Here is a 13,976-nt window from a genome sequence, read left to right on the forward strand (position 1 = left end):
AAAAAAAAAAGATCATAAGAGGAGAAATCTAACTTGGCTGTTTTGTCTAATGTTGGGCATGTCCTGCACTGTCATGGCATCCAGACCTGGACAAGGACACCTGGGAGGATGTGGAAATAAAATAAAAACGGTATGGAAACAGCAGGACTATGTGAAAGGTGAAAGATTTATACGATCTGAAGAGAAACCAGAGTATACAGTAGGGCTATGTGAATGTTGATACTGCCATGGAGGTAAGTCAGGTGAATATCCCTGAACATGTAATTATTCCTAAGTTACTCCACCGTATGCAAGATGCACGTTGCCTCATGATTGTTTAGTCATTTCTTAATATCTTAGTTTTCCCACTAAGCCATTAAGCTTCTTAACATTTGGGAATTTCTACTTTACTGCTCTTTATAGAGCAGGCTTTCGGGGAATATATATTGAATAAGATCGAGGACTGAGATTTTTTTAAGGCTTTATAGATATGTTTTGCCTAAATTATTCATTTATTCATTAATTCCTCCAACAAATATTTATTGAGTGCCACCTTAACTCTGCAATTTACCTGCCTGGAGATGCAATATGAATATGAGAAATTGGAGCACAGTCAGCCACCAATATAAAGTTTTATGTCCCCTTTAGCCAACATAGAAAACTGGTTTCTTAATAAGCAATTCATGGGGCAAATCATTCACCTTTTTCAGTATATTTTTTAAATCATGGTAACTTCCTTAAAATACATGCAACCTTGTATACCTTCCCTAAACTAACTCACAGAGTTAGAAATAACACACGGAATTTATTTTATTAATTTCTAATTACCCCTGAAAGATTAACTTAATTAAATTTCAAGGAAAATACTTATAAAGCAAGGACGCTTTCCTGGTTTTCCTCAAAATCAGAACATCACAGTCTGAAAGTCCACATGCAAAGTAAGGAAAAGAACAAGGAGATTGTCTTCCAGAAGAAACTAAGACCCTTCCTAGAAATTTCGGTTGAAGGGGCACCTGGATGGCTCAGCGGGTTGAACGTCTGACTTCGGCTCAGGTCATGATCTTGCGCAGCTCATGAGTTCGAGTCCCATGTTGGGCTCTGTGCTGATAGCGCAGAGCCTAGAACCTGGAGCCTGCTTTGGATTCTGTGTCTCCCTCTCTCTGACCCCTTCCCCTGCTTGTACTCTGTCCCTATCTCTCAAAAATAAGTAAACATTTAAAAAAAATTTTTAAAGAAATTTTGGTTTGAAATGAACTAGCAAAATACATCATTTGTATTAAACAGTCCTTTTCAATAGAACCTGAAATTCACTTGTTAGAAAAGTATAGAACAATTTTTAAAACTTCATGTGAGGCCAAAGTTGGTTCACAGACTTCAACCACAGCAGTGCAACACTGATGCATGAAAACAGTACCAACTAAAGCAATAAAACACAAACTATTATTGTAAGGCACGTTTAACCAGACTGTTACGAAATGGAAAGAAAAGTTTGACCCCTGGTCCTAAAACTTACTAAAAATTCTAGATGAGAGGAATCATTGCCTGTATGTTAAAAAATGCATAGTCATAGCACAAAGTTACTTTAAATTCAACATGCTAAACCACAATTATTGCAGGAGCAAAAGACCACACAAAAAGAACTCAATCAGTACATAGGCTACCTGCCTAAATCAGGGGAGAGAAGAGGGGGTTTCATACGGCATAGCCTATCTTTATATCATTCCTCTAGGGACATCATCCACCAACTCAGAAATCTCCAGAAAATTCTACCATCAATATCACTCCACATAGTCATCTTGGGTTGATCCTACGTAGACATGGCTAAAATATACACATGCATACCAATAGCCTGAGAAGCTTCTGCCAGGAGGGTGGGTAAGGGTAAGGGAAGAAATACTCTTAATTATTTTAACCTAGATTTATTCACTATAATAGCAACTACACATGCTACAAGGTACATAAGCCTGTCCCAGAAGTAACCAGCCATAGAAAAATGTGACGATTCAGAAGTCACCGCTCAGCCTCGGAGCTTGCAGAAGGACCAGAGAGGCATGTCTGTGCAGGGCAGCACTGGGGAGGTAGGCTTTGGAGGGCCTGCGTCCAGGCCAGCCTGCAGGCACTGATTCTGGAAGGGACTTTTGGGTCACTGGTTCCTAGGTACATCCCAGGTGCCATCAAATTTAAGTCAAAATTAATGTAGCTCCAAGCTTTGCAAACTCTTCTCTGCCTCTAGGATTATTCTGTGTGTGTGTATGTGTGTGTGTGTGTGTGTGTGTGTGTGTGTGTGCGCGCGCGCACGCGCGCGTGTGTGTGTGTGTGTGTGTGTGTGTATGCACACATTGTTTTGTCTTAGTTGGGGTTTTCCTGGTTTTCTTGTTTTGTTTTTTGCAAAGCACTTGACATCAAATAGTAACCTTTTCTACTGAGATACAACAGAAGCAGAAAACAAGAGGAAGGAGACAGCAGGTACTTCCCTCCCGGTCCTGCCTGGCTCTCCTCTACCTTTTTTTTTTTTTTTTTTTTTTTTTTTTTGCACAGACACTTCTGCCCATCACGGTTCATTGAAAGTTCTTCATCTCCTAGCAATTTCCACTCAACTGTCAGGCAACCCCCAATTGGAATGGCAATTAGCCAGATGTCAGCCTCCTATTATCTCCATCTTCAGTTCTACATTATGTAGTCACGGCGTGATCGCAGCGGAGGTGAAACCAACCCACCAGGGCTCCACTTTATAAACCTGCAGCGAACCTGAAAGTAGAGCCAAATGATTGACTACAAACAGGCACACGACACCAAATCCTCTCTTTCCATCCTTTTCTCAGACCTTTGCTTTATCTGTTCCTCTCTTCCTTGCTCCTTCCCCATCACCTGCCCGGAATCTCACTGCAACTTACTCAGATATCCTAAGTAGTAAAGTTCATGGAAATGATTAAGCTACTGCATGTCCTTTAAAATACAGTATCTTTTATTCTCCACGGTCAGCAAATTCTGCACATAAGCAGCCCATCCCTGGAGCCTTTACTCCTCCCATCGGCTTCTCTTAAATAATTAATATAAATAGAAACGAGCCTCACTGCTCTGTAGTTCACATTGAACAAAGAAGGCTGCTCCCTACAGCAGGCAAACCATACTTGATGAGCAAAGCCCAGGCACAGGAAACAAACCTGAGAGAGTCGCAAATCTGTTTCAGAAAGTCACTCACTAATCCAAGGTCAGCTCCCAATCTGGCAAATACAGTCTTGAGTTCTCCCACACAAGTACATTTTCAAAGACACGTGGAGCTAATAAATAGGAATCGTTGTCATCCAGAAAAATCCAATCATCCGAGGAGGAAACCTTTCCACGTATTTTCATCGGTTACCAAAAAAATATAATTAGCGATCTGTGTCTGTCTGCATCCACCTACTGAACTGTTTCAACTCGGGAGGCATGGTTAGAATTCCCTGGCCTTCATTCAGGGTCGCAAATTAATCAGTACCTCAAATGCTGACACAGGTGATTAATCTGCCTGAGAGAAACGGAGGGGAAGAACAAACTGTAAGCTAGCGGGGCAGGGGCAGATAGATATTCTCCTAAATGCGGGTAGAACAAAAATGCGCTGTAGGGGTCCAGTTGTTTCTGCTCTCCCTGCGCTCTGCTGTCAAACATCCTCAGTTCATGAGTAAAGAATGGTTTTAATAATTGCCAGCACCGTACACTTTGCAGGCATGCACATACACACAAAAGCAGGAGAAAAGAGAGTGAAAACTAAAAAATATATGTATATCATGTGGGGGCTCTGTTCACTTCTATTCAGATATACTTCCTTCATTGAACTTTGTCTGAAACTAGCACAGTTGTTTTTTTTTTGCTTTTGATCTTGTTTAATGTTTATTTATTTTTGAGAAAGGGAGAGAGAGAGAAAGAGAGAGTGTGAGTGCAGGAGGAGCAGAGAGAGAGGGAGACACAGAATGCGAAGCAGCCTCCAGGGTCTGAGCTGTCAGCACAGAGCCCATCGCAGGGCTCAAACTCACAAACTGCAAGATCAGGACCTGAGCCAAAATCAGATGCCACCCAGGTGCCCCTGATTTTTTTGTTTTTAAGATTGACCAAGGCAGAAGGATTTCGGTATTATTCTGATGTCATCTATTCCTCAATTGAAGAATCTAAGAGCAGACTACACAGGGAGTAATAGTCAGCTGCGCCTCCACAAATCTGCTTACCCCAGCCACTGATACTTCAGTTCCATGCTTTTTCACATTTCCCTTGCCTACAAAGCACCAACCTTCCTTATAAGATAGTTTTCAACCTGGGAGGTCCCAACTCTGGGTTCTGCCTCTCACCTGGGAAGCCTGCCCTGACCACTCCCAACTCATGGCAATGATTTGATCTGTGAAATCACAGACCCAGGTATACATTATGCCTCATGCTCTCAGACTCCTCCACTCCTAACGTGTGCACTCAGGGTGGAGGTGATCAGTAATTTTTTTGTACTATAGTATACAAAGCTTTCTGTATCTAAGTGCATTACTTTTTCTTTTCTCAACTTGGAAAGTCAAGAATTTATTGGGGCAACACTTTGAGGAGAAGCAAAACCACAATCTGAAGTTAGAGCTCGCTAATGATGTTGAACATCTTTCTGTGTGCTGATTTGCCCAGTGTATATCATTTTCAGTGAAAGGTTTGTTCATATTCTGTTCATGTATTTTGACCATTTTCTGATTATTTTATTATTGTTAATACTAAAAGGTCCTTATATATTCTAGTTCCTTTCTCAGAGATATCGTTTGAAAATATTTCCCCCCATTCTGTGGCTTGTTGTTACAACCTCTTCACGGGGTCTTTTCCCAACCAAGTGTTGAATTTTGATGATGTCCAATTTATCAGTTTCTCCCTTTATGAATTATTCTTTTGGTATGTAAGAATTCTGCTCATTTCTAGATCTGAGAGATTGTGTTTTTTAAAACATTTTTTTTTGTTTTTACATGTTAGCTGTATGTGTATGATCTACTAGAGTTTATTTTTTTATAACATGTAAAATTTAGATAGAGGTTCTTACATTTTGCCCTTTGGATATATAATTTTGCCTTGTGGGTGCACACCAGCAGTTGTTACAAGAGCAATCTTTCCTCCATTGTTTTGGTTTTGCAAGTTTATCAAAGATTCATTGAGCACATTTACATAAGTTTACTTCTGGGTCCTCTGTTCTATTTCACTGTCCTATAGGTCTGGCTTTTTGCCAATACTGTTTTATCTGAGTATTTCTGAAGGTATGTTCAGGAGAGATATTGGTCTGAATTTCTCTTTGTCTTTCCAAGGGATTTTTGTGGGACATTTATAGAATCTAACTAAGATGCTAACAGGGAACCAAGGATCACAAGGTTCATCACTGATCTTAGGTAGATCTGACAACCTGAACACCTTGTAATATGGAGGAAGAAGCCCTAGTTTTAGAGCCAGAAGTCCTTGGTTTGGGCTCTGACTCTCTCATTTCTTATTTGTTGATCATGTTCTTCATCTATAAAACAAAATTCTTTAACTATTCAAAAACAACATTTTAAATCAAACCCACGTACTAGTGGGGTAAAGAATATTTATCTCATTGGTTTGTTTGAAGAATGAATAATAATAATAATGACAATATAATAGCATGGTACTTAATATAATCCAGGAACAATTCAAAGGACTTTATAAAGGTAGCAACTCCACAGCCTTTTGTGGTAGATACCAGTGTTTTACCCCACTTGAGAGAGGAAGAAACTGAGCCACAAAGATATAAGTCTAAGATCGTACTGTTAATAAATGATGACTCTATGGGGCACCTGGGTGGCTCAGCCGATTAAGTGTCCGGCTTTGGCTCAGGTCATGATCTCATGGTTCGTGGGTTCGAGCCCCACATCAGGCTTTCTCCTGACAGCTAGCTCAGAGCCTGGAGCCTGTCTTTGGATTCTGTGTCTCCCTCTCTCTCTGACCCTCCCCTGCTCATGCTATCTCTATCTCTCAAAAAAAAAATAAAAAACATTAAAAATTTTTTTTAAATGATGAATCTAGGATGGAAAACCAGGAAGTTGCAGCCCACAGTCTAGGAAATTGCATTACAAAACACAAAAGCAAATGTAAGATATTAGTGTAATGAGCTTTCTTAGGAAAACAAAACAATCACACCATCATCCATTATTATATCCCTTTTTTCAAGCTACTATTATTTATTCCTTGGATAACAACAATAGCTTCTTACTGACTTTTCTGCTTCCATCTAGTTCCACCTGTAGTCTTTCAACCCAGAGTAGCAAAAGCGGTTCTTTTAAAATGTAAGTAAATAAGGGTACTCTTCTGCCAAAATCCAGCAAGAACTTCTCATTATCTTTAGAAAATAAAAGAACATGCTTACTAGCGTACAAGGTCAACATTTCCTACTCCCTCTCTATTTCTATCTACCATCTTCATGCCTTCACTCCATGCTGCCTACACAGGACTTCCTGCTATGTCCTGAATGAATAGAAAATATTCCTATTTTAGGTACTTTATGCCCTATCATGAACATTATTTTTTTTCCAGAGACCACAACTAATAGAGTCATTACCAACCCCCTCATTTAAAGCAGTAAGTACTGTCAATCTCTATTCCTATCCACTGTTTTCTTTTGTTCATAGCATCGGGCAGACCTTGATGCTTTACTATATATTTACTTTTTTATTATCTATATCCTTCACTCAAATGGAAACTCTGTAATTACAAGGCTTCTGTCTGTAGGATTCATGGCCAAATCCCTAGTGCTTACAATTTCATCAAGCACATACTATGTCAAATGAGCAATGTATGAGCAAATACAATCGTCAAACTCCATAAGTATGTACCATGAAAACATAAAAATAGAAAACTATACATCCAATTTTAAGTGAACAAAGACCATCAGGAGATGAGAACTGAAAAGCTTATGTCTAGGTGTCTAAGCAGTCCTGTTAACATATAACTATGTGATCACATAGAGGAGGATGGAAGGCAGGAATAATGGCCAAATTTGTTAGCGACATTAAGATACTTTCCTCAGTAAAATCAACAGTTAATGAGGAAGTCCAGTGGAAGACCAGATCTCAAAAATGTCAGCTGCAACCACATAAAGCTAAGATTAAGTAACCCTCATAATGAAATAGTGCAGCACTTTTATAACGGGGATAGTGAGCCCTAAGCCCTGAACCTATTACATGCATTCTCATAATGCTGGCCATGTTCTCTCTAGGGATGCCATCAGGTTCTTTAGGGCAAGGTAAGACTAATAACTTAGAATTCTTGTAGCATCCTACATGGCTGGCATGGTCAAACAGAAGCTTTCTTTACAGTGTTTAGTTTCATGAAAAGAAGAAGTTTTACACATCAATAAACACATAGAAAGATGTAAAAAAAAAAAAAACATGCCATCCCCTTTCCACGGCTTCACAAGACTTTTAAAAAGGAATTCAGAATAATATATGAACATTAGGAAGGAGAATGTGTTAGTGTAGAAAAGCCAGCCCTGAAAGACAGAAGCTTTGTGTTCTGGCCTAATCACAGTTCTGATTAGTTCTAATACTGTACATCATTTAATATCTGTGAGCCCCAGCTTATTCATATGTAAGGTAAAATGGTGGACTAGGTAAACTCTGAGGCAGAGATCCCCAGCCTCAGTACTATGGTCACTTGGGGCTGGACAATTCCTCATTATAGGAGCTCTCTTGTGACTTGTAGGAGGTTTGGCAGTAGCTCTTCCCTCTAAGTATTGCCTCTAAGTGTCAGTACCATCTTGCTGACCTCAAAACATCCATAGACAATGCCATTCCCAGGGGAGTAAGATCAACCCTTTCCCCCTTGAAGATAGCTGTTTTATTCTTTTGATATATTTTCCTTTTCTATGTTAAAGAGATGCATGTTCCAAAGTAGAGAATTATTTTCTTCTCTTCTTTCAAACTGTTTTACAGACCTACCATTTACATTTATTTTCCTCTCTAAAACCAAGCTGTAAGATCTTTTCTAGACTTCATTGTTTTTTTTTAATGTTTTTTATTTATTTTTGAGAGACAGAGAGAGACAGCACGAGGAGGGGAGAAAGAGAGAGACAGGGAGAGAAAGGGAGACACAGAATCCGAAGCAGGCTTCAGGCTCTGAGCTGGCTGTCAGCACAAAGCCCGACGTAGGGCTCAAACCCAGAACAGTCAGATCATGACCTGAGCGAAGTCAGACAGTTAACTGAGTGAGCCACCCAGGTGCCCCTAGACTTTATTGTTAAAGACCTGGTTTGTTGTATTCACCTTGGGCAAGATGGAGACAAATTGGTTGCTTATGGTAGTTTACACTTCATCTGAATAAGAGAAGTGAATTCCGCCATTTTTGTGCCTATCATTGCCAACTAAATGAAATGGAAGCCTGCTTTCCTCTTCTAGCCTCATTTATCATTTGTAAATTTGATAAACAAGTATAGTGCATTGATAATCATTTAGGGATCATTTGAGATCAGAATAGAATTAAGCACACGGAGAGATACAATAGTTAGTTATCCCTGTGGGGCACAAGAGGCCCTGGGAAGACCCTCTTCTGCTCAGAATTAGACTGCTGGGCAGAATGATGGCATTTCTAGTAGAGTGTATTCTCTACGATAAAGTCACAAAAGGATGTTTCATAAAAAAATGTACTGTAATTGCACTCCATGGCATTAACTGTTCTAATAAAAGGTTTCCTCAGTCTGCTCTGCACAGATCAAGAAGGAAGATGGAGTCAGGGTTAGTGTCAAGTGGGAATAAGGAAACCACCATGACCAGGGTTCTGGGCTGAGGAGGCATCCTCCAAATCGTCAGCACTGAAGTAGCAAGGTCTATGGGGGCAGACTAGTGGAAGCCAAGCTTCGACGTCATCAGCATCAGCTAGGTCAGGCCAGGAAAGCAAAGCTGTGTTACGTAAAGGTCTCTGTTCTGCAGAGGAGATATGAAGGCTGCCACTTATCATACAGGCATTGACATTTATAAAGGCTGGAATGTGGGAATTGAGGTAAGTTCCAGCCACGGGGCAAGGTGCAAGCCAGGGGCAGGACAACAGGGATATCCATACTTTGGATGGTTCATCCCATCTGGAGAAGGGCTTCTCTCATAGAAGAGGTTTGAGTTAGAAGACAGACTAAGCCAAAAGAAGTCAGAAGGCCAGTCACAGATTGGACCTACCAAGAGGAGAGAAACTTGGTTTATCTCTGATGACATAAGGTGTACAGTCCTGCTGCTTTCAAGGCACTTACAGAAACATAGAGGTACAGCAAGATCCTAAATCAAGAGAGTTCCTTCAGAAGGACAGACTCAGGCTAGCGACTTTCAATGAGGACAGGAGCAAAAAGGACATTTGTTTATGTAAACATGAGATTCTAGAAGAGATGGAAGAATTAAGGGTCATGGGTGTGGGCCAACATTGATATAAAACTCAGATCTCTCTCAAGCAGCCCTATTTTTTGTGAATAAATCTCGTATAGGCTTATCTAAATACTTTAGTATCTAGTCATGGAGGTCATGGTCAGGCCAGTGCTACCCAACAGGAATATAAAATTAAGCCACAGATATAATTTTAAATTTTGAGTTACTACATTAAAAAAGCAAAAAGAAACAAGTGAAATTATTTTAATTATCTATTTTATTTAACTCAATATATCTAAAATATCAGTTCAACATGTATCAATATTAAAAAATATTACTGAGCCATTTTACTAATATCTTGTTACTAATGAGATTTTTTTTCATACCAATGTATGCTTTATAGCACATCTCCATTTGGACGCTAAATTTTCATTGGAAATACTTGATGTGTATTTAGATTTTACAAAATGCACGGTTGAAAAAGTGGATTCACCTACTCAAGTTGTTCCAAAGTTTTTCAATGACTGAACTGAGTACTAGCTTTTAAATTACTATTAATTATAATTAAATAAAATTAAAGATTAGCTTCTCAGTCAGTCATAGGTCACTTTTCAAGTGCTTATGAGCCACATATGACAGCGACTACTTACTAGGCAGTTAAGATCTAAACTCTATCTCTGCTTATGTAACTAGTCTGAGGGTTTCATGGCTCATGGTATAGAGTAGCATCTCATTTGTTCAAAACTTTCTTGTTCTAGAGTTGAAATTTTGTGTACTAAAATTCTATAATTATGTAATTTTTCCTTCTTTTTAAATGCTTTCAAAGTTTTTGATTGTATCACCTCTAAGTCTTAACATTTCCTCAATATAATGCCCCAGTCTTTTAAAGTCAATTTGCTAATGAAATCACCTTACATCGCTGATTGACCTGGACCTTCTCCAGAGTTTTCTTTTTCTTTTTTCCATATTTTTTATTTATTTCGGTGATAAAATCTGAAAATAATATTGTAAGTGTAGCCCAACATTTCTTTAATAGTAAGGTATAGTCTGTAATCTAAAACTATAAATACCTAAAGAAAGGTTTCTTTTTCCTTCCAATAGACTGGCACTCTGAATCTTTTCAGAGAGCAATAAGCATTAGAGGGGAAGTAGGTGTGTGTGTGTGTATATATATATATATATATATATATATTAATGATAACATCTATAAAGATGATTCCCTATTCCCCCCAATACCTTTGCAACTACAAGAAAAAAGAACACTTAAAATTTAGCACAAACTGCTATAGGTGAAACATTGTTCTAAGAAGAATGAAACAAAACAAAAAATCAGATGTCCTCCTTCTCTAACCTAACAGGGCCACTTAAAACAAAATACTGGCCCTCATGGGTTAGGGTAAAATAACATATATGTGTGTGTGTTTGTGTGCACGTGTGCATATTTTTTCCTATAATGAAGGCAAACCAAAATATTATTTGATACCAAAAGATGCTCTGACTTCCATCACCTCCGGAAATAGTACTGTATCAAGAGGAAAGGTCTGTTTGGGGACACTCTGATGGACAAAAGACATATTTCTTAGGCTGGTTTCACTTTTATTCCTTTCACTAGGAACACAGGACATATAATACTTCACTCTTTATTGCCACTAGTTAAATTTACAATATGGCAACTGATAGGTTAAACACTGAATTGAGCAAGAGAATCCACTGTCGTATTGGAAATTTTGTTTTCTTTTACAGGACTAACTATGTCTGATTTAGCTTCAGCAATTACACTCTTCAATCTCTTATCTACAATTTACACATTAAGAATACAAACGCTTAATATGTTCATGGTCAGAGGCTTTTTACACCAACCTTCAGAACAATCTCTCTTATACCAATATACTTATAAGCACTATGTTAATATATTAGACTTTGAAAAATTTGAAATGATTAGGAAAATAACAAACCAGTGCCATTCACCAAACTTGGATTCATTTGACAGAAATTAATTAATTCAACCTGATTGGCTCACTTTAATAATAATAATAAGAGGAAGCCAAATAAAGCCCAACAGAGATTAAAACTCATAGCAAAGGATATGTGATTTCTATTAGGCTATACAGGATTAGCATCTTATCTCCAGTTAACAAACAGCCTTGGTGTATTAGTCTTTTTAACTATTCAGTGTCCACTTTGCATCTTGCAATAGATCATCTTTGGATTGATTCCAAATCTCTCTTTCATGTCTACCTACTTCTCTCTAATCAATGCAATCCATTATCAATTTGAACTTACATGCAATTATATAAAATATCAAAGATACACCTATAACAGCTGTCACTTAAATTGTCTATATACTTTTATTACTAATAATCATTCTTCAGAAAATTTCTTGAAGTAGAGAAATAATATCTACAACCAGAAGTGACAGTAGAGATAATAAAATGGCAATATCCAGTAATTATGGTTTCATTAATAGCAATACTGAATATCTTATGCCTTAGTAAGAAAGATACTGTCTACTTCTAAAGAAAGATTGCATGTGGGAGGGGGTCGGGGGGAGGGAGAGGGTGAAGGAAGGTGGAGGGAAGGATTGAAATAGAGGATTTATAGACTTAAATGCAAATTTTAAAGAAAAAAATCACATAACATTAATCATAGTGACTAATACTGAAGTATTACAGACAAACGTTTGGCTTAATGATTTTTTAATATCAGACAATAGATATTGCTTTATTCATCCTGAGAACACACAGAATCTACTACAAAGACCATAATGCAAATTAACTATTTATATGGGCATGCATTTTAAGTGTTGTGTACCTTTCATCTATTACTATAACGTGCACAGTTAAACCCTACTATAACATGAACCATGTTTGCCTGGGTTTGCATGTTACACAGATCAACCTCAAATTGTTAAAAAAAATAACAAATTATAAATCTTAAGCATTACATGAAGCCTTTTATTTTTTATTTAAATGTTTATTTATTTAGTTTTGAGAGAGTGCACGAATGTGTATAAGCGAGTCGGGGAGGGACAGAGAGACGGGGAGACAGAGAATCTCAACCAGGCTCTGGGCTTTGAGTGCAGAGCCCCACATGGGGCTCAAACTCATGAACCCATGAGATGATGACCTGAGCCAAAATCAAGAGTTGGACATTTAACTGACAGAGCCACCCAGGTGCCCCAAATGAAGGCTTTTAAACTGAATCTTGGACATTAAAATGACATTCTGTTATTTCAGTATCAGTAGAATATTTTCAAATTTCAGCTTTTTAAATTAGTCCTAGAAATGTTTTGTGTGCCTAGAATTGTGCAAAATATTTCATCTATCAAAATTATAATTACCAAGAATCGGATATCTGATTGTAAGACAAAGGGGGAAATAAAATATTATCCTAATACTCTTCCTATGGGAATTTAGCATTGCATGAAAAATAAACAATTATGATACTGTGATCACATTAATAAATTCATAGTCTTCTTAACCCTGCCAGGCGGCTCTGTTAACACGGCACCCTGTGTAAATGTGTTTCCTCACTACCAAAAGAAGTATCTCAATGAAATTTTCAGATTTTATAAATGACCCTTTTACCATAACTGAAATGCATTAAAAAGTATTTCAAAAATACCACAGCTAGTCCAGAATTTCTTAAAAAAAAAAAAAAAAAAGAAGATGACATTTTGGCAGGATTGGATGTACCCAAGAGGAGTGGTCATCCTTCCAATTTCCATTTCATTAGTTTTATAATTTTAATTACCAAAAGGAAATCCCTCTCATGACAAAGAAAGCATCTACAAGATAGACAGAAAAGAAGTCTTGTACGCCCTTCATCTTTTCAGCTTGAACTCAATTCTATGATGGATTACAATAGAGCAAAGGGCAAACTCTACCAGCTTCCTTTAATAATAATACCAGCTATTCTCTTTGATCCCTCCAATGATTAGAAAGTGATTAAGTAATCTAAATTTTTATTGATATTCTATATATAAAATTTCTTCCATGCCCTTTGGGAAAGAGTCAATCTTTTCTTTAAATATACATTTTCTTCTAAAAACCTAAATGTACTGGAAAAGAATGAGAGCCTAGGAAAGAAGATCTATGTTGAAATCCTCTCTTGTCTGTTTTGTAGCCCACAGGAAATGGGCAAATCCTTTCCCTTCGCTCTGATTCAGCTTACTGTTAGTAACATCGTGGAGATAAATTACCTTCCTTAACTCACTAAGTTTTCTCAAAATAAAATCAAGTATGAATATTATTTGAAAAATAGAGAACATGAAATTAAGATATTTTAAGATGAAGACTGAACAGAAGACTTGAAATCAGACATACAGAAACAAGGTGTTTGGGGATCATTTCAAGAAATTTAATTTGCTCACGTTTGCCTCTATGGAAAGAGGATACATTCTCTTAGTTTCTCTCTCCCTTTTCTTTCCCTTACACATAAACAGATACTCTGTTAAAACTCCTAAGGTTTTTTCGTTGCATCTTCAAAATAATTTAGGAGTGCTTTAATCTGAATCCTTCTGGGACCATTTCAAATTTTATGGATATATACACACAAAAAAATAAATTAAATATTTGGTAGATATTTATAAGGTGTCCAGTGTATGTTAGGATAAATGGTGCTGGGTTTTGTTTGTTTGTTTGTTTAGAA

Source organism: Suricata suricatta, chromosome 14, assembly GCF_006229205.1.
Source record: "Suricata suricatta isolate VVHF042 chromosome 14, meerkat_22Aug2017_6uvM2_HiC, whole genome shotgun sequence".
In the NCBI taxonomy this organism is placed as follows: domain Eukaryota; kingdom Metazoa; phylum Chordata; class Mammalia; order Carnivora; family Herpestidae; genus Suricata; species Suricata suricatta.